This window comes from Stegodyphus dumicola, chromosome 10 (assembly GCF_044657685.1).
Source record: "Stegodyphus dumicola isolate Sdum_Otavi_A_Nest chromosome 10, ASM4465768v1".
Lineage (NCBI taxonomy): Eukaryota > Metazoa > Arthropoda > Arachnida > Araneae > Eresidae > Stegodyphus > Stegodyphus dumicola.
In genome coordinates, this window is record NC_140777.1 from 100547955 (window position 1) to 100570644 (window position 22690).

Below are 22690 nucleotides of genomic sequence, written 5' to 3' on the forward strand. Positions count from 1 at the left end.
ATTCTTTTCATTTGCACATATTAAATTGTATGTAATAGAAAAATAAATGAATATTTCCACTTTGCCAGTAAAAAGTGTAAATCTGCAAAGTAATAAAATCTGTAAGAGAAAGATTCACGAATAATTTATAATTATAAAGATAGCAAGCAATATTGGAAATGCAAAAATTAAACCACTTTCTTTGTGTTCATATGTTGAATTAAAATGAATTACAAATCATGAAACTGGAAATACTGTAGTTATAGCAGATATTGAATTTCATTATGTGAAATAGGGAAAATGGTGTTACAGTTATCACCTAAAAGGCACTTTGTTACATAAAATGTTTGTATTATAAAATTTTTTACTTACAATCATAAAACACTGCTCATTAGTGAAATAAAATCATTGGTTACCAGTGTACTGAATAGCTGATAGCATATGGGTTTTGTGATTTCCTTTCCCATGTGTAATATGACTACAGTAGAAGTCCAGAAATCCACAACACTTGGAACCAGAGGTTTTGAAGATTTCAGGAAAGAAAAGATAATATTCAGGCTAAAAGTTCAAAATAAATAAGGCTTATTATATACAATAATTAATTATATGCATTAAATTAATATTACATATATAAACTGATTATATTATATTGTTCAATTACATTAGGCTCCTCTATTCTTAAATCAGCATTAATCTGCTTCCCTTTTTCTCTCAGGAGTAGTCCTGAAATAGGTACCCCATCACTCCGCCGCTGCCAGGACCACTCATACAAGACAGCATCGAGGTTTGCCTATGCTGTCTTGTATGAGTGGTCCTGGCAGTGGCGGGTTCTGGCCTCATGTAAAGATTTCCGGTGTTAGAATCACTGTTGCAGTAAAATTTCAATAGCTTTTCTTTATTGTTCCGTATACAGAGTTGCCAACTCTCCCGGTTTAGGCGGGAGTCTCCCGATTTTCGACCGATCTCCCGCCAACCCGATTTACAATATATTTCTCCCGACTTTTTCTTATTCTTAAAATTTCTCACGATTTTTATGGAACTTGGCTTAATACTTTGTTATATGAACAAAAGTGATTTTGGACGTTTGAAAGCAATTGAATTTTCTCTAGATTATATCTAAAACAAAACCTTACGAATCAGATAACTTCTGCTTTGTGAGTGAGAGCATTATACGTATCCCAGAAACGTCATTCTCCAGTTCTCCAATGGGCATCAAACTCCACTGCGTGTCAGCTGGCATATATTAGCCAATGAGGACAAGGCAAGCTGTTATTTGGATGTTCTTTAGTTATTTCATTCAATTTGTGCTGAGTTGTGTGAGTGCACGTGCCTTCGGAAGATAGTTTTAGAAATTACCATCTTTTGTTTTGTCTGCGAGAATGAAATACTCGTGTACGTTTCAAAAATCGTACACAGTTGACTTTCCCTCCATTATTTCCTCAAGGAAATGTAATAAATTTGCGATGTGCACCGCCTGTCGTTGCGATTTTTCGAATTCGCAATGTGGAAGGGCGGATGTTCTGAATCATGTGCGAACACAAAAACACAAGGATAACATGAGTTGTTTTTTAAAAAAACGAAAAATTAAATTTTTCTTCGGAAACAAAGGACCAAAAAGTTATTAATGCAGAATGCCTGTTCTCTGCCTTTTTACTGGAGCACAACCTACCACTGAATGCATCGGATCACGCTGCAGCTTTATTTAGAAAAATGTTTCCCGATAGTGAAATTGCTAAGAAATACTCAAGTGCAAGAACCAAAACAGGTTCAATTGTTAAAGAAATGGGTTTGAAAAATAAATCTTCAGTTATTGATTGCATAAAACAGCTCCGTTCTGCCTCTCTACGGATGGAAGCAATAATACCGATTCAAAACTGTATCCAATTGTTGTTTCTTTTTTTAATCCAGATTCTTAAGAAATTGAGTGCAGTTTACTTTCTGTCCCCATTTTAGAAGGACATTTGACAGGCTTTAATATACCACAGCTAATTATTATACTTTAAAAGAAAATGCAGGCCCTCTGGATAATTGCTTAGCACTTGGTACCGATAATGCACCAGTATTGGTAGGCTTGAAGACTGTTGCAGGCATCTTAAGAAAGGAAAATTCAGATTTACAGATTATGAGGTGCACCTGTCACCTCTTAAATTTAGCAGCTGAAAAAGGGGTAGCTTCTTTACCAATAAGTGTGGATGAACACATTGTTGATATTTATTATTATCTTGAAAGGAGTTCTAAACGGAAAGGAAAAATTGAAACAGTTCCAACAGTTGCATAACAGCAGTTTACAATTAGAAAACTTGAATGAAGTTATAAAATCAGCTAGGATTGACACCCAGTGGAGTTTAATTGGAAAACTGAAAGGTGCTAATGGAATTTTAAAATATAGTCAACTGTCTAGAATTGTGTTGGCCATCTTGACAGTTCCCCATAGTAGTGCAGAGTGTGAGAGGATTTTCAGTGTTGTTGCATAAACGAGGACTAAATTTAGATCTAATATTAGTGATGACATATTAGAAAAACTTTTCTTAGCGAAAGCAGGCCTACGTGGCAATTGCAGTGAACAACCTCCTTTTTTTTTTTCCTTAAACGATGCAAGTAATAAAAATGTTTTTTTATGTGTAAGGTATTTTTGTGTTGCTTGCATTTAAGAATAAGTTACTATTTAAAGTTAATTCATTATTAAAAACCATATTTTTATCATTTAAAAAGTCTTTTTAACATTGTGAAAAATCTCCTGATTTTTGAGTGTCATAGGTTGGCAAGTATGCGTATATCATACACAGTCCGTGTGGCAACTCCATACGATTCTGCTATAAAGTGAGCAGTAGCACATGCCTCCATCTTTAGCAGAATTTCCAATTTTTTCATTACCGTCAATGCAACGTGTTTACGTTTTTCAACGTTGCAAGCAGTAAAATCATGAGTGCATTTCTTATCTGTCGTATTAAAAAATGTTGAAATTAAAAGTATTCTTAATTTATCTATAAAATATGCGGATAAAAAAAATGACATCACTAAGCATTCTCGTGAAATAACAAAGAAAGTACAACAGCGTGAACTTGAAAGAAGAGTTGAGTTAATTGTCTACTTTTTTACCTCAATGCAGATTGGAGGGGGGGGGGAAACTCTTATCATGATGTCAATAATTTGGTATTTTCGTTATGACTCAAGCTTACCAGCGGCCAAGTGGTAAAGACGCTGAACACTGGTAGTTCGGTCCGAGGTTCGAATCCCGCGAAGGGGCTGGCTGCATGGGCATTTTCGTGGTTTTCCCCATGTGTAACGTGTATACGAGCCAGTTTTCCTTAGAAAGTCCTCCACGAAGGCATCCCTCCCTTTGGGCAGATAGCCCTCGTGTGCTTTGCCATGATTAAATAATCCAATCCAATCCATTATGACTCATTATTATTTGGTAATTATGGCGTCATTATCCAATAAGTATTTTTTCTTCGATATTTTGTACTCCGTGTTGCAGTTTCTGAAACCTATAAACTAAATGTTTATATTTTGAGAGGCAATGCGATTTCAGGTCGGCGGATTTTCGGTATTTGACTGTATTAGTAAATTTCTCTTGAAATCTAAGGGACTTCTATAGCCTTCAATTATTGTAGCATAATGAATATCTTAATATGCAGTTGTAAAAGGACTGATAGAAATAATAGAATACAAACCATTTTTAGAATTACTTTTTCAACCACTGAGCAAGAAAAATCACTCGCTATGCAGTAAATGGTATTTTTAAAGGAAATATATTTTTAAACCTAAGACAATTTAACTTTCATGAATTCTTTGCAGAAAATCAGAATTTCAGGTAATCATTTCATTTCGGTTTCCAAACTGAAAAATCCAAAATTTATTGCTGGTTAAAATGCTTTAAATATTTTTCCTACTGCTGCTTTTTATTTATTCTTTTTTCCCCTACCTTACTACTTCTCTCTCTTAAAATTTCATCATTCTGTCTTTATCTTTTTTCTTAAATTGCTCTGTACATCTAGGTTTTAAAATTACACTTGATCTATTGAAATGGAATTCATCAAGAATCAAAATTTCTTTAAAGCATTTTGTGAAAAGCAGTGTTTGTGCTTCTGGACTGATGCTTTATATCTTTCAGATCTAAGAATTTTTTGTGGTTTCAGTATTAGGCAATTTAAAATTTGTTGAAATACTTACTTGTTCTGCTTCAAAATTCATCCTATCCCCCTCTTGTTTTAAATTTTCTCAGTTGTAGTATGAAGTGATGTCTGTATAAATGGAGGTCTGGTATGAAAAATACTGGTAGCATTTTTCAGGTTTCATCTGTATTGAAAAACCATAGAAAATTCTTCATCTACCAATCTAATGCAGTTGTGAAAGTGAGGACAGAAAATGACTACAAACATAATTTTAGTTAGTAGCATAGCATTTTCAAATGAAGTGATAATGCGGCTTAACTTTTTATAGAGTTTTATTTGACCACTAGCTGTATTTATAAATAATTAGAAAATTGCTCTCAGTAAATTAGGTATTTCACTACTCATTAATTTCCTTGAGAAATTCAAACTTAACTAAACTGGTGTTAAACTTAAGCAACAATGTAAAAATTTAGCAGATAGCCATGAAATTGCAGAAAAGAAGGTCTGGAGATCAGTACAATGAACACGTAAGTGAATAGAAACGTCATGCGTATGCAAATATCAGGAACGAAACGTCAGAGGCGACGTGAGCGTACACAAAACGCGTGATGTCGCGCGCGCAGCTCAACAGTAGAATAAAAGGAAGGACGGAGACGCAATTCAACATATTCGCTGCAAGTACCAGTGAGTGAGTTCGTGAAATATGGCTAGAGGAAATCACCTGGACGACTTCATACGTGGAAGAATGATCGGAAAGCTGGAGGAGGGGCGTACTGTCACCAGTGTAGCTGCAGAGTACGGAATCAACAAAAGTGTCGTTTCGCGCGCTTATAAAGCGTTCCAAACCACAGGTACAGCTGTTAGAAAGGTTGGTGGTGGCCGCCCGAGGACGACAACTGCAGTGGATGACCGATATATCGTTTTGCAGGCGAAAAGAGGCCGACAGCAGTCAGCAAGCGCCATTGTCCCAGTTTACTGTGGCCAGAGGCCTTCACAAAGGGGGCCTATTTGCCCGCCGTCCTGAACGCTGCGTCTCGTTGAAAGTTGGCCACCGTTTACAGTGGTGCAGAGAGCACAAAAACTGGACATCTGATCGATGGAGTCATGTCCTCTTTACGGATGAGAGTCGGTTCAGTACCAGAAGCGATTCTCGACGCGTTTTGATTTGGAGAAAGGTCGGAACCCGGTTTTATCCCAGTAACATCAAGGAAAATCACCGTAACGGTGGTCCCGGAGTTCTTGCCTGGGGAGACATTATGCTGAACGGGCGAACTGAGCTCCACGTTTTCGACAGAGGGTCTGTAACCGGGGATCGCTATTGTGAGGAGGTACTCCTTCCCCATGTGCGTCTGTTCCGAGGTGCCATTGGCCCAGACTTAATTTTATGGATCACAATGCACGGCCACATCGGACTCTTGCTGTTGAGGAGCTACTGGAAAGTGAAGATATCACTCGAATGGATTGGCCAGCGTACTCCCCAGATTTAAATCCCATCGAAAATGTGTGGGATGCTTTGGGGAGACTCATTGCAGCACGCTTACATCCTCCGGAGAACACCCAACAACTCAAACAGATGCTGATTGAGGAATGGGCACTCCTACCGCAAGAAATGTTGAACCAACTGGTTCTGAGTATGCGGAGACGGTGCGAAGCAACCATTGCAGTGAAGGGAGGGCATATTCCATATTAAGGAACATCTGCTTGTTGTTCTTCCTCTTGAATAGACAATCATGAGTCACGATACTATGCGTTCAATAAAGCTTGTTTTTGTTTCCATACCGTATGTATTGTATTCCTTTTTCAGCTCCGATGCTTTCGTTATCCTTTACGTACAATACTCTTCTTCATTTCTGCATTTCATATCTCTCAGTTGATTTCTTGTGGAGTTATGGCAAAAAACCCTGCTGTTGCTTAAGCTTTGCACACCAGTGTACAAAGCAAACTAAGTTGATTTGCTTATAAGAAGAGTAGTTATGTAGATAAAAAAATCTTTCTTGGTTTTAGCGGATGGAAAATTCATGTGCCCATTCAAGTGGTGGTTAGTTGGTTATTTGAATATGGCAAAGCACGTGAGGGCAATCTGCCTAAAATGAAAAATGCCTTCATTTGGAGTAATTTCTAAGGAAAATTGACTCATATTCCCATTACTCATGGGAAAAACATGCAGCCAGCCTGTTCCCTCGGGACAAACTACCAGTATTGAGAAATCTAACTGTTCGGCCACAGAATGGAGCCTCAAGTGATAGATACTGCTAGTACGTCTCTTCTAAGAAACACAGCCGTAAAGATGGCTAAATTGTTTTTCTCTTTACAAAGAAACACACTTTCTTGTGCTGGTATGCATCTGAGTTTTGTTACGATTTATGAAACTACTTGTCTCATTTATTCATTAAACGATGACTAGCATTCGGATTTTGCCGTTATTGGGAAGAAATAACGCTTGAAGATGTTTACCGTTTGGAAATTTAGAGAAAGTTTCAGAATTTTATTCTGCCATACAGAATTACAGCCTAAACGTTCTAAAATTTAAAGAGCCATCGAGAAAAATTTTTTTTAGATTTTCGTGAAGGCTGCAATATCTACTTGTGACAGCTGAAGTAAGTGCAGGAATCAGACAGGAGAAGGGTTAAAAAAAACTATTTATTAGACTCTAAAAATTCACAATGCGTCGACTTGACGCTAACAAACTACGGCTCGCTCGGGCGGTAACTCAGTTAAAAAGAATTAAACTTAGAATTGTAAGGTATTAACACAACAGTAGAATTTCCCCAGGGCTCCTGTTACCTAAAACCGCGTCGAAGTCTAGTGGCAGCAAAGTAATAGACGCCACTTTAACCAGCAATAAATGCAGAATCAGAAGCTCACGCTGCAAAAGTACAGTGCTTACTCACTCTCTCTCACTTTCTGTTGAGATATTTGTAATCGCATTCTTACTGTTTTAAAAGGAAGTATAGCTTTCTGTCACGTCCGAAACATTCATTAGCTTTCAGCCAGGTCCAAGTTATTCTGAAACTAAATCCCATTCTGCATGTTACTTTTGATTGGTTATTTATGGTGTCTTGTTTATGATTTGTTAAACCATGATCTGTTATGAAGTTATATATATGACCTCTGTAACCGCTTATCGCTGCGCTCTTCTTGGCTTGCTCGGCGTCATTTTCTGCTATTGTAAATAGTCGCTGCGCTCCTTGTTCATTGCTTCTTTTTGCGCAAAAATTCAAGCTTTGGATTTACTGTGAGCTGGTCGCTTGGTGAAGTGTTCCTGATCGATCGTGCGCGTAAGTAGTTTTCGAGTTTGGTTTTTGATTTTTGCAAGTGTTTTCATGATGGACTTGCCTTTCCGTTAGGCACGGTAGGCATTTTGGACTGTTGCAATGAATCCAAATTTAGAGTATATTCAGACTTTAAACTTAATTAATGATAAAAATGTTATCGAAAATCTTATTGAAAGTGGTTCAGAAGAGGAATTAGATGCTATATCTACTTATTTGCAAATCCAAAAAAATCTTATTGATAGTGGTCAAAAAATAGTTGATCCAGAAGTTGAAAAATTATTTCAGGTTATGGTAGCCAAACTCTTCTGTAAACGGCAATTAAAAAATGTTAAATCTTCAAAGGAAATTGATGAGATTGTAGGAATTGGTCAGATTCTTACCCAACAAAACATGAATAATGTCAATGTGCAAGACAATAACTCTCTTAAGCAGGGCGAAACTTGGATTAAACCCAAAAAAATGCACAAGCGTACTTTAAGTGATAGCAGTAACTCATCTGTTACAACAATAAAAAATAGATATTCTACCCTTAGAATAGATGACAGCATGGAAGTCAATCAAACGCTCAACACAAACCCTCAGGATATGGATCAATCAGAAGAAGGCGAATTCATAGCCCTTAGAAAAACTGCAAACCGTGTACCGCCGATTATAATATCTGATGTTACGTCTTGGAAGCCCCTTAGAGATGAAATTAAAAAATTTACCACAGCTATGGAGTGCGTACAAAAAGGTGGAGACATCCACATAAAAGTCAAATCTGACGATGACTATCGCTCAGTCACAAAATTTTTGGATAATAAGGAAATACCTTATCACACTTTTCCCCTACCAAGGGATAAGCCCATTAGAGTAGTAATAAAGAAGCTTTCAGTGCATACTAAACCTGAAGAAATATTAGAAGAACTCCAACAATTAAAAATTCCAGTTAAAACGGTTAGACAGATAACCAAAAAGATTGACAATGAAATTGTCAAATTGCCAACTTTCCTTGTAGAAGTCCCACGGACTGTTGAAGGAAAAAAGATATTTCAGGTAACACATATCTTGGACCTTGCGGTCAAAATTACCTCTTTCCAACCAACCCCAGGACACAAACAGTGCCATAACTGTCAGAGATATGGACATAGTCGCTCCCACTGCAAACATAAACCAAGATGCTTGAAGTGCGGATTAAACCATATCACCACTAGCTGTACAAAAGATAGAAATCTTCCAGGAAAGTGTTGCCTTTGTGGGGGACCCCACGTCAGTTCCTACAGGGGTTGCGAAATGCACCCTGACAATATTAAACGCAAGATTGCTGAAAAAGAAAATCAAAGAGATGCCTGGAGAAAGACAAGAACAAATCCTCCAGAAAACAACTTGGAGAACTTCCCCCTATTACCGAGTAGGAGAAACACTAACGAAAATGTTAATGAAGCCAGTCCCTCATCAGCCAACCAGAATGAAGCTCACGAAAGAGAACAATTAGGCTCCGCCCCGGATTTCCTGAAATGGATCAAAAATCTATTTACCCAAGGCAAAGCGCTATTTGAACGCTTTTTTAAAGCCAAGTCAATAATGGAAAAGCTCCAAATAGGGTGGGAAGCCTTTGAACTTTTAGCAAATTTAAATTATGAGTGTTAATATTGTAAATAACTATGCAAGCATCCAACTTACTGCTTCCAGCAGTTTAAATTTCGCCTTCTTTAATACCAACGGAGTTCGCGGCAAGAACACTGAGATCATAAACTTTCTTAATTGCCATGACATTGATATTTTCTTAATTAACGAGACACATCTTCGAGCTAGTGATAAATTTAACATCCAAGGTCATAGAACCTTTAGAAAAGACAGAGAAAATAACAGGGGTGGTGGCATCCTGATTCTCATCAGAAGACACTTGCAGGCCACCTATTTTAATCTCCCAAGTTCTAGTAATATTGAAACTACTGCCATCATAGCTCACTCTCGCACTAATGAACCTATTGTGATTATTTCTGCTTATAATCCCCGGGACATAATATCAGCAACAGTGACATGAGCATCTTTAGCGGCATTATGCTTCCCACAATACTAGCCGGAGACTTAAACGCGAAGCATCACTCCTGGAACTCTCGACGTGCAAATGCAAACGGGAACTTCCTTCATAATTATGCCCTTACAAATGGTTTAAGTATCTTTGGACCAACGGATCCCACCAGATACAGCCATACTGGCAGCGCTGAAGTTCTTGATATTGTTATCACAAAAAATATTGCACAAATTCCCTTCCTACAAGTTTCACACCAGCTAACTTCCGATCATCTCCCTGACAGATTTACTTATTACGGCTTTGAAAAAAATATTCCACTTAGAAAAATCACAAACTGGGAGAAATTCATTCATTCTCTGGAAAAACTACCAGCGCATCCTGCTTTAGCCGATATTACTGACATTGAGTATCAAATCACTAAGGTCAATAATTGTATAAAAAGTGCTCTTGACAAATCTACTAAATATGAAGAACATAAAAAAGAAAAACTTCCGGATGACATTATTGACAAAATTAAGGACAAAAATCGCACCGCTAAAATTTGGCGCCGTACTGCTGATCCTAATATCAAAAGAATTCTTAACAGAAAAAATAGGAATATTAAAAATCTTCTAAGTGAATACAGATCTGATAGTTGGAATAATTTATTAGACTCAATGGACTTCAACCCTGATACAGTGTGGCGTATTGGGAAAGCGCTCAGAAAAACTCATAGCGACAACATTGGACCGTTGCACACCGATACTGGAATCGCATATTCTGAAAAAGATATGGCAGAAGTTCTTGCAACACATCTTGAAAAAACCTTCACGACAAATAACTCACAAGATGAAGATACAGAAGAGGAAGTTTTTAATTTCATTATTCACCTTCCTGATAGAACAGATGGACAGCATATTGGTTACACCTCGCCCATTGAAATTCAAAACATTATAAAAAATCTGAAAAATAGAAAGGCCCCCGGCTACGACGGGATAACAAATAAAGTGCTCAAAATTCTCCCCAAGGGATATATTGTCCTAATTACCAACATAATTAATGCCTGCATAAGGCTTAACTATTTTCCGAAGCAGTGGAAAATGGCACATATCATTACTTTTGTTAAACCTGGCAAAGATCCAAAAAATGTTAACTCTTATCGCCCAATTAGCCTGCTTCCAAGTCTTAGCAAAGTTTTTGAGCGAGTTCTACAGAAACGGCTGACGAGACACTTGGAAGATAGAGGGATAATTCAAAATGAACAGTTTGGTTTTCGCCCACAGCATAGCACAGTACATCAACTTCTCAATGTTACTGAATTTATTGCCGATTCCTTTTCCAAAAAAAAAAAAAAAAAAATACTATTGCAAGCTGTTTCCTAGATTTAGAAAAGGCATTTGACAAGGTGTGGCATGAGGGACTCCTCTTTAAGCTACACCTTGCTCATCTACCTATAAATTTTATCAAACTAATGCAAAGTTATCTAAAAAATCGCAATTTTAATGTCAAAATCAATAACACTTTATCCTCAAGAAAAAGAATCAAAGCGGCATCGCCCAGGGAAGTGTTTTGGGGCCAATTCTCTTGAATATCTTTACTAATGATATGCCAATCCCACTAAATTCAAAACTTGTGAAATATGCAGATGACACCGCTATTTTTACAAAATCTTTAAAACCACAGTTTGCCGTAGACAAATTAGAAGAAGCAGTTAACATCATCGCACATTACCTCAAATCTTGGAAACTTAAAGTCAATCCGGCTAAATGTCAAATTCTGCTCTTTAGAAGTTATAGAAAATTTACTCCAGTAAACGTAAATATAAAGATAGAAGATCAGCCACTCCCCGTCGTCAATAGTACTAAATACCTGGGTGTCATTTTCGATTCACAACTCCTCTTCAAGGAACAGACTGCATATGCCTTACGGAAAGCTACAGTCGCAAAAATGGCTCTGTACCCTCTCATCAAAGAGACTCAAAATTAAACATTCAATTAAAGAAAAGAGTTTACATGATGCTGATTAGACCGACACTACTTTACGCAATTCCCATATGGGCTACAGTGTTCAAAACGTACAGACACAAGTTACAAATCTTTCAAACAAATAAAAAACAAGATTCTAAGAGAAATAGTTAATTCTCCTTGGTTCGTTAGAAATTTGCAAATACACAAAGAATTAAAAATCAGACCAATTGCTGACCAAATTATTTCAACCTGCCACAACTTTTATAGTAAAATTGAACAGTCTCAATATGATCATATTAAGGAACTAATCAATTATGATCCAACACTTGAAAATGCTGCTAAGCGTCCTAGGAGCATTTTTCATAATCCAAGGTGGTGAAACTTGTAAATAGCTGTACATACTGTAAATATTTCCCCACTAGAGACTTTTGTGTTTTTTTCAACTTATTTAGGACTTAAAAAAGCTCAGTGGATTACTACTTTATATCATTATTTTCAAGAATTTTATATTTGGGTTTTCATCCGCAGAGAACCCGTTGGCGCCGTTGCATTTTTACTCGCCAAGCTCGCGGTTCATCGGCGATGAGCCGAGCCGCAAACGTGATTTTTAGTGCATTTAAATTTATTTACAGACAAAACAATATATTAAGCATATGGTAGTAAAAATTCACAGATAATAAGCATGTAGATGTAAAACTAACTGGTTAAACGTGATATACTAAATAAATTTGTATTAAATTCAAGTTAGCACAGAAAAGAATATATTAAGCATAAGACAATATATAAGCATATATAACGGAAATAAGAATTCATTTGAAAAACATAAATTAGTATTAATGTACTGAAATTAACCGGTTAAACGTGATAAACGAAAAAAATTTCTCTTAAATTCCAGTTAACACAGAAAACAATATATTCCTTACACCAGCAGTGTTTTGCTAATTTTGATGCATCAAACTATTCTGTCATCTTAGATAATCAATAATATTTTGTATTTCAATTTAATCATCTATTTATGTCACACCTGCCATCCTCTGAAAGGTTATTGTTAGAAAAGCTTAACAGTATATTATCTTGTTAAAATTTTACGCCAGAAAATTGATTTATTCTCATAATTTTAGATGACAATAACCAATAATAAAAATAAAAGCATTACTTAGTTATTTAAATTGCTGGTTCTTAGAGCTGTTAATACATAAGAAACACAACCTGAACAGCCGTGTTACAAATTAGCATTCACCCCTCCCGCCGTATTTTCTTCCTTTCATCCCGACCAAGAACCGGCATCTATCTACGAAAATATTTCTATCTATTCGTTGTTAAAAAATTCAGAAAAATAATAATAAATAAGACTAATATAAATCTGCAAATGCGAATAACGACAGTGATAATTCAACAAAATGAACGCAAGAGGAATGGTTGCAAACTTCGAACATGCGAATACGATAAATCCGCTGGGTTACCAGGTTTGAACTATTATCGCCAAAGTTGGCGATGTTTACATTTACCGGGTTCTCTCCGGAAGTGCTTCCTTATATTTTATTAGTGTTCCTATAAAGACTTTGTTAGGGACACACAAACTGACTTAATTATGTGTGTTTCACCATCCCGCCTTCTAAACTGTGACTTATGCTGAAATATTGTGTCTTTTAAAATTACAAGTGTTTCTTAAAAGTGTGTTTATTCCAGAACTTTGTACAGTGTGAACTGTTTGTGAATACTGTTAATTTATATGACTTTAACATTTCTCGTACGAGAACTCTTGAAATTCACCAGAAATATGTTACTGTTGACTTATTCCTCATTTGAGCCACTCCCACCAGTATAATTACGATCCATTTCATTCTGAAACTGTTTCAAAAGCATACTTAATTTAAATTACTTAATGTTTATTTTTTCAAATGCTTTATTAAGCAAACTTTTCAGCTAGTTATACCTTTCGTCACAGCTCGAACAGCTCCCCAGATGCTTTTTCACTCTACATACCTTTGTATTTGCTTCAGCTTCGCCTAGTAGGCGCGGCGTTACACGCCCATTTTTTCAATTATATATACCAACACCTAAGGGCATTTTTTTTCAAAAGCGGTGGTTAAAGCAGCAGAGGCTGCTAATTGCTTCCTAACCATTCAAAAGACAAAGACAAAGAGCTTATCGCTGCTTAGTATTATTCTGCTTGCTTGTATTATTCTGCCTGTACTTATTTATCTGTGCTAGTGCTTGTATTACTCTGCTTATGCTTATCTCTGTTTGCATGTAACTCTGCGTATTACTCTGCATATCTCAGTAATAAATATTTGCTTTGCGAACCACGGCATTTTCTATGTTTAACAGCAGAGCGTGGTTCCTTCAAAAGTTAGAATTCGCTGTAGTTCCCTAATTGAACCTTCAGTGTAATAATTTATCGTTCGCGTGATTTTGATTTGGTATATTGTGAATGATGGCTTTTTCCGGAGGTGAAAGGGAAGCTTTTGGTGTAGCACCATTTTACGGTGTTAATAACTTTACTGTTTGGTGTCGAAGAGTTCGAGCAGTATTTACGGCAAGAGAATTGGATACGTTTTTGGAAACAGAAGCAGTTGCGGACAGAGTTGCAGATGTTTTGAAATCAAAAAAGGCTTATGCCTTAATACTTGCCCTTCTAAGTGATAATGTTATTGCTTCTCTTCAACGTGAAGACACTGCATGTAAAATATGGAAGAAACTACAAGCTACGTATAGCGCTAAAGGTGCAGTGAGTCAAATTTAACGCGTAAACGTCTAGCTACCATAAGGAAATCCAAGGGTGTGTCAATGAGACAGCATATTGACAGCATAATGAACCTGGTGAGTAGTCTACGCGTCTCTGGCTCTGAAGTAAGCGATTTTGATATTATTATTTACATTTTAATGTCTTTGCCAAAAGAATATGAAAATATTAAGGCATCTCTAGAGAATCAGCCAAGCAATAATTTGAGTTTAGATTTTGTTACAAGTAGACTTATTGATTGTGAATCTCTTATGTTTGATTATAAAAATGAAAATAAGTATTCTAAACCAAATACAGATAACTCTGTTTTTATTAGTGCTCGTAAAGAATTGTTTTGTACTTATTGTAAAAGAAAAGGACATTCTGTTAAATTTTCTAGGAAAAAGAACTGCGTCTGTCATAACTGTGGGAAAAGTGGTCATTTCAAAAGTGAATGTTTTGATAATTCTAAAAAGCAGGGAAATTCAAATAGTAATAAGTATGCTTCCCCTGCAATATCTTTTATGGCTGGAAATATTGTGCATGATCAATTTATTATTGATTCTGGAGCAACTTCTCATATGTCTTCTCACAAGGAATGGTTCACCTCAATTAAGCCTAAGACTGGAACTGTTAAGTGCGCGTCTAAGTCGGCGGTTTTAGAAGTGGAAGGAATTGGTGATATTTGCGGTAAAACTAAGAATGGTGTTGAAATAATGTTAAAAGATGTTCTTTACGTTCCAAAATTAAACGGAAAATTAATTTCTGTTAAAAATATTGAAGCAGCAGGTTTGAGCGTAATTTTTAAAAATGAAATGGTTTATATTGAAAACAAAAACAAGCGTTTTAGATTCGGATACTTGGATAAATGCGGACAATATTTTAGTGATTTTTCACCAAATTTATTTACAGCTTTAGCAGTAAAGAATGATGATTTAAGGCACAGAAGGTTAGGACACTGTTGTGATCAAAAATTAAAACTGATGAATCTTCCTGCAAAAGAATCCTTTTGTGAAGTATGTGTTCGTGCCAAATAAAGTGCTTTGCCTATAGGAAAGGGTCATCGCATAAAAGAATCCAAACCGCTTATAACTATACACACTGATATATGTGGTCCAATAGAACCTCAAACACTCCATGGGGAAAGGTATTTCATGACTATAATTGATGACTATTCGAGATTTATGGAAATCAGACTGCTCAAAAGAAAAAGTGACATTGCTGATGAACTCAAGCTATTCTTTAAATTGAATCCAACTGTTGCAAAACTGCGCTGTGACAATGCCAAAGAATATGTCAGTGGAGAATTGCATGAAGTTGCTAAAAGAGCAGGTGTAAAAATAGATCCTGCACCTCCCTATACACCTTTTCTAAATGGTGTTGCTGAACGAGCAAATAGAACTGTACTGGAAAAAGCTAGAGCAATGATACTAGAGACAAAATTACCAAAATTCCTTTGGGGTGAAGCAGTGTTTACGGCTGCTTACATAAATAATCGACTCCCAAATAGTTCAATTGACAATCATGTTCCTTATTTTCTGAAGTATGGTGAAAATCCTGATTTAAAAAAACATGCGTGTATTTGGCTGTGATGCTTATACTCTAGTGCCACCATCACAAAGAAAGGAACTAGATGAAAATTCTGTCAGAATGATATTTGTAGGTTATTCCACAATGGGATATCGTTTAATGATTCCAGAAACAAGACGCATCGTTGTTTCCAGAAATGTTAAATTTAATGAAGAAAAGAAGAAAGTAGAAAATCAAAAATATATTTGCGATAGTTCTGATTTGAGTGAAAATGACAATGATGACATTAAAAATGAAGACAAATCAATTTCAGACACTGATAACGGGGAATTAAATGATGCAAATAAGAAGGAGGAACAAAGAAAATCCTCAAGAGAAAAGAAACAGTCAGTTAGGTATCCTGATCCTGAGATTTACCAAGGAATGTTTGCACAAGACACTCTGACATTTGAAGATATTGCAAATCTACCACAAGTAGAACAAGAACCATGGAAAAGAGCTATGGACGAGGAAATGAAATCTATGGAAGATAACGACGTATGGGACCTACAAAGTTTACCCCCTGATAAAAGAGCCATTTCCTGCAAATGGGTTCTACGTAAAAAACAAGATGGAACTTACAAAGCGAGGCTTGTTGCTCGTGGCTTTATGCAAAAGGAAGGCATAGATTATACAGAAACGTTTTCTCCAGTGATTAGTATGTGCTCTTTACGTTTAATCCTGGTAATTATCAATAATGAAGGTCTGCAAACTTTTACTTTAGATGTCAAGACAGCTTTCTTGAACGGTAAGTTAGATGAAATCATCTACATGGACCAGCCAAAAGGATATGATATGAGTGGTAAGAAATGTAAACTTAAAAAGAGTTTATATGGTCTTAAACAGTCTCCTCGACAATGGTATCAGAAATTTCTTAATTTTGTTATTAAATTAGATTTTAAGCAATTGGACTCTGAACCATGTATTTTTATCAGAAATTTAAATTGTAAGAAAGTAATTATGGCTCTTTATGTAGATGACTTATTAATTGCAGGTTCAGATGTAAAAGAAACAAATATTATAATATCATTGTTATCAAATGAATTTAAAATGTCAAAATTTGAAAGTGTTTCGGAATTTTTGGGTATTAGACTGAAATTTGAGTCTGGTTGTTTATATTTAGATCAGAAATCATATATTGAAAAATTACTTGATAAATTTAAAATGTCTGATTGTAAAACAGCCCAAACTCCCATTCAACCAAAATCTACAGCAGCTGATTTTCAGAAAGGAAATGCATTTCATGGCCCATACAAAGAATTAATTGAATCTTTACTTTACTTAGCATATATCACACGGCCAGATATTATTTTTGCAGTAAATTGCTTGAGCCAACTGCAGGAGCATCTTACTGATGTTGCCTGGTATGCTCTAAAAAGAATTCTTAGGTACTTGAAAAACACCTTAAATTTAAAATTGATATACAAAAAGGGTGATTTGGAAAGGGCAAACTTGTGTTTGTATGTAGGTGCAGATTGGGGGGGGGGAGATACTCAAGATAGGAAATCAATTACTGGTTACTTTATAATGTTTTCAAACTGTCCTATTATGTGGTGCTGTAACAAGCAAAAGTGTATTGCACTTTCATCAACAGAAGCTGAAATAATTGCTTTATGTAAAGGTATTCAAGATGTTTTATGGATAAAAAAATGTAGTAAATGAAATTTCCAGTGTTAAAAATGTTTATATTTTTGAGGATAACCAGTCATGTATCAAAAGTATTGTTAATGAAAACTTTTCAGGTAGGTTGAAACATATAGATATAAAATTAAAGTTCACTCGTAAGATTGTTAAGGAAAATAATATTAGAATTGAATATGTACAATCAGGTTTACAAATTACAGATATGTTAACTAAGGCTTTGTCCAAAACAAAATTCTATAAACTGTTATCTTTGAGCTGTTTAAAAATTGTGTAATTCTTTTATGTTTTGTATAATGTGCGATTAAGGGGGAGTGTTGAGATATTTGTACTTTGGAACTTTGCGGTTATACTGGCTTTCAGCAGGAAATTAAAGTCCTTCTCTTGCCAGTTCCTGATGTGATCCCATGTGGGGCCTGACAGAGTAGAAACCTGAAAGAAATTTTCTCTCGTGGAGGTAGAAGTGTGCTGGAGAGAGAAAAAGAGAAAAAGAAGCACTTTGCTCCTGTACTGCTACATCTTGGATGGAATCCGCCTAGCAGGGGCCGGAGAAAGAAACTTCGGATGACCTGTGTAAGATAGCCCGAATACTAACTGTTCATTCATCGGAGCCAGTCACGTGGGAGGTCACCCTCCCAGAAACTGACCCCGATCGATGCTGCTTGAAAACCGGAAAACTGGAACTTAGAATTCTGAACTCAAGAGGTGGGCGGCAAATGGGCGGATGTTTTTGTCTTCAGCCAGGATTTCGTAGATAAGAATGTCCGTGAAATTAGCGGGATTCACATTGATAATATTATTAAAAAAGTTGTTGTTTATTCTGCTGAGGTAGTCCTGAATAGTATCTATTTTCAAGTCGGAGTGGAGAGTCCTATTCCGAACATAGTAAGGAGCTTTTGTGATGATTCTTAGCACCTTATTTTGAAGCACTTGGAGTTTGCTAATTTCGTTTGCTTTGTAGTTTGCCCAGGCTGGGGAAGCATACGTGAGAATGGGTCGGATTACAGTTTCATAAATCCTCTTTTTCAGTCTGAGGGTGAGGTTTTCATTCTTTAGGAGAGGAAAAAGCCTGAAAATGATCCCGTGTGCTTTTCCGCTTACTCTAAGCATATGATCCTTCCAATTGTAGTTCTTGTTAAGGGTAACTCCCAGGTAATTAGCTTTATCAACTGTAGGGATGATTTTGCCAAAAAGTTTAACCTCAGTTCTGACCCTTTTCCTCTGTCTGCGATTTCGAATGAGTAGAATCTTGGACTTTTCTGGCTGAATGCACGTTTTCCAGCGACTGCACCACCCCTCAATAGCAGGGATTTTGGCCTGAATTCTTGACAAGGCATACTCTGGGTTTAGAGACTTGGTGGCTATCGCTGTATCATCAGCGTAGCTGGCTGCGAGAACATTTGTATCCTCGGAAAAGCAAGGGAAATCGTTGGTATAGATGATGTAAAAAAGCGGGCCTAAAATTGACCCTTGAGGAATACCTGCGTAAATATTTTTGACACATGAAGTTGCATTTCCAACTTCAACGGTGTAAGTTCTATTTTCAAGGAAGGACTTGATAATGAGTATCAGATTTCTGGGGAAACCGAGATGAATTAGCTTATAGATTAGCCCTGGATGCCAGACGCGATCAAAAGCCTTTGCCACGTCTAGCATCAGGATAGCAACACTCATTCTGTTGTACATAGCCGCGCCGATGAACTCCGTGAGCCTGACTAACTGCGTTGTGGTCGAAAGTCCTTTCCGGAAACCGTGCTGGTGATCAACGAGAAAGTCCAAGTTTCCTTGCATTCTGAGATAAATAATACGTTCCAGGATCTTGCTTATGGAGGACAGCAGGCTGATGGGTCTAAAGTTTGCCGGGTAATCCTGTGTTTTCCCTGGCTTAGGAATCATCAGGATGCTTGCTTGCTTCCAGAAAAGCGGGAAATAATTTTGATACAAACATGCATTGAGAATGCCTGTTAATTTGCATACGGTCTTAAAAGGCATGTTTTTCAGCATCTGGTTCGTGATCTTGTCCTTTCCTGGAGCTTTCTTTAATTTAAGTCCCTTAATAATGTTCTGCACTTCGTGCGGCGTGGTTAGTTTGATAGAAGATTCCGTAGAAGGGGAGTGCAGCCATTGATCGTTAAGGTAATGAACTTGAATGTCCGAACTATGATCTGAGGGGAAGGAATTTGGAATGAACTGTTTAGAAAGGTGTTCCGCAAAAAGTTCCGCTTTGTGAGATATTTGTAATCGCATTCCTTACTTTTTTAAAAGGAAGTATAGCTTTCTGTCACGTCCGAAACATTCATTAGCTTTCAGCCAGGTCCGAGTTATTCTGAAACTAAATCCCATTCTGCATGTTACTTTTGATTGGTTATTTATTGTGTCTTGTTTATGATTTGTTAAACCATGATCTGTTATGAAGTTATATATATGACCTCTGTAACCGCTTATCGCTGCTTAGTATTATTCTGCTTGCTTGTATTATTCTGCCTGTACTTATTTATCTGTGCTAGTGCTTGTATTACTCTGCTTATGCTTATCTCTGTTTGCATGTAACTCTGCGTATTACTCTGCATATCTTAGTAATAAATATTTGCTCTGCGAACCACGGCATTTTCTATGTTTAACACTTTCCCTTCTAGAAGTCTGTATTTAAACCTTTTCTCTTAATGTTAGAATTTGCATTTCTGCACGTGCGCTACCAAATTTAAATATTCTGGCATTGATAATTAAGGGAATGAAGGCTTATAGGAAAGAAAGCATAAACTTAACTAGTTAGTGAAAATAAATATAAATCCTTACAAGGCAGCAGAATTTAGGGATATAAAATTTTTAGAATTTAGGAGCGCATCGGGCCACAGAAAACAAGCAGAGATTGCACCGAGCGGCAAAATGACATCGCCCAAAAGCCCTGCAGAGGAATAAGGTAGCACTGTGATAGTGTACTATGTATCATCAAATTATTTAGCTCAAAGTTATCATGTAGTTCAATGGAATTCACCTTCGCTACACAGAAATCCGCAAATTTTTATGCCTTCGGCAAAGGGGGAGGTGCTTCAAATAATAATTTTAAAGTTTGTACGAGTTAGCCGGATAAAACTTTTGCGTGTAAAAAATGAACATGTCGCTGAGAAGTAATCCGACGGATTCTGAGGAATGGCGTACGTTTAGGAGAATGGAAACAGGACTGTAAAGACAAAGTAGCTAAAACGTCATGTCAAAAATCTGAAAACGGTTTAAAGGTATTGGTGATGTTAAACCGCCATTTGTCATAAATACATGCTGTTATTACGAGAATTCCTAGCCAATCTGACACACAGCATAAAAAATCCCTCTAAAGCTTGCATTTCGGTCTGGGTGACGAACACAATTAATTTTTTTTTGTATGTGTTGTAACCACAACTTTTTTACACCCCATTTTATATTAAATTTCCTATTTTCTTATTTAAATTAATTTTCTGCAGAAAATCTGAATTAAGATTTTGAAGATAGTTCAGGCATGACTAATCTTTCCCTCCAGTGTAACTATGATGTTGTGTTGATTACGCTCCCTTATCAGTGGAGTAGTCAGGCAAGAATATCTGTCCTCCGGATGCAACATCCAGGTGGCGCCAGACTAAAGTTACAAAATTTTAAAATGAATTGCTTCCTTTTCTTGTCAAACGGGCAATCTTCAGTTGCCCTGGCCGCTGAAAATTCTAGTTACAACTCTGCCCTTTATAGACTCTAATATTGCAGAAAACAAATGCCAGGTTTATTTTTTTTTCATTAAATCAAACCAGGTTAAAGAAAAAATTATTTGTATTGTGTATTCTTATATTCATTTTTAGAATGAATATTGTCAATTTTGCTTAGCTGAAAGCAAACCATCTTAATCTTAACAACTGTGTTAAGTGCAAGGTTGGACAGCTTCTGCCTCTTGTATAGTGTAGAAATGAATATAGAGCAAGTTATAAGTGTTCTTCCACTGTTTTGATCGAACTTTTAGGAAATATAAAATTCATATAACATTTTGCAAAGTTAAAAAATTGTTTTTTCAAATTATGACAAGTACCTGAAGTACAGTTCCCCAAAATAAGACGGAGCATTTTATGAAAATAGTGTAAGTACTATGAATGAGAGAGTTCTGTAAGCATGAAATCTAACATTTTACATAATTCCTGTGGAGAAAAATTCCACTTTGTAAATGTTTTATTATCCTTTAAGGAGTCGAATACAAAAAGGTCTTACAGCCATGTTTATAGCGTAAATTGGAGGCAATTGGATGAGTTCAATGGATAATGAGATGTAATACTTTCTTTCTAAAAACAGAGGAAAGAGAGTGCATATTCAAGCATTCAAGTCAGATGAAAAAAAAAAGATTTGCTGAGAATCCCTTTGGAATCATAACGAGAATGTGAAAATATTCAGTGCAGTTTAATAAAAAATGTATTATCTAAAAAACAGGTTATAAAATGTAATAATATGTTAAAAATTTTATAAAAACTTAATTTCATTCTTTTATATGATCGATTATATATGCATTGTGTTAGACTGTAATTCCGTTTTCTGTTTCTGAATGATGCATGTATTACATATCTTTTCTAAATTAAATATTTAATCAAATGCATTTAAAATAGATATAAAATACTGTACTGTAAAACATGCAAACTACATTTCTGTTCAGAATTCTCAGATCTGAATAGCGTGTGAATAAAAATAATGGTAATTGTGTAATCTGTTTAGTTCACAAAAGCAGATTATATATGATAGTAATTATGAAAGCAGATTATATAATAGCAGATTATATATGATCAGTAGTCAGTAATTAAATAGTAATTAAATAATATAAGATTTTCAAAGTTACAATCGTGCTAAAAAATAAGCAACAAACGCTAAAAGGAAATGTACAAATGTAAAAGGGGAAATTAAAACATACAGTTTAATTATGAGGTAGAGATTGTATCGCCGAATGCAAATAGGCAACCAAAATTAGCACAAAATGCAATCCCGCACTCACACCACAATGCCTTAAAAAGGGGCATGCCCAACCTCTGAGTCATATTCCCATCAAATATATGGACGCTATATGGACTTTGCCATGGATTACCGCCGTTACATAGCAAAATAAACTGGAATAATTTCACCCACATTCTCAATAACAATATTTCTATGAATAATAACATCACAGATAACAATGAAGCTGAAAATTCCATAAAAGTGCTCACCAACAATATCATTTCGGCTATTAATAACTCAGTGATAATCCGTTCCCGTAGATAAATTTATCTTGCCAGTTCATAACAAAAATAAAATTACAGAGAAGAATAGATTACGGAAAATTTCTAAAATCATTCTGAATCCTACTGACAAACTTCGTCTAAACTAAGCAATCTGAACCTCAAAAAATTAATGGCGGATTATAAAGATTCTAGCTGGGATGATTTTAT

The 22690-nt window shown here is 36.0% G+C and overlaps 1 long non-coding RNA gene across 1 annotated transcript in view; it reads right to left on the reverse strand.

Moving 5' to 3' along the window:
• Positions 1-210: 210 nt before the first annotated feature.
• LOC146995051 (uncharacterized) overlaps positions 211-22690 on the reverse strand; it is a 34919-nt gene continuing 12439 nt past the window's right edge. The window contains exon 3 of the long non-coding RNA XR_015043492.1: positions 211-537. This is a non-coding gene — a long non-coding RNA (uncharacterized LOC146995051). The remainder of the gene's footprint in view (positions 538-22690) is intronic.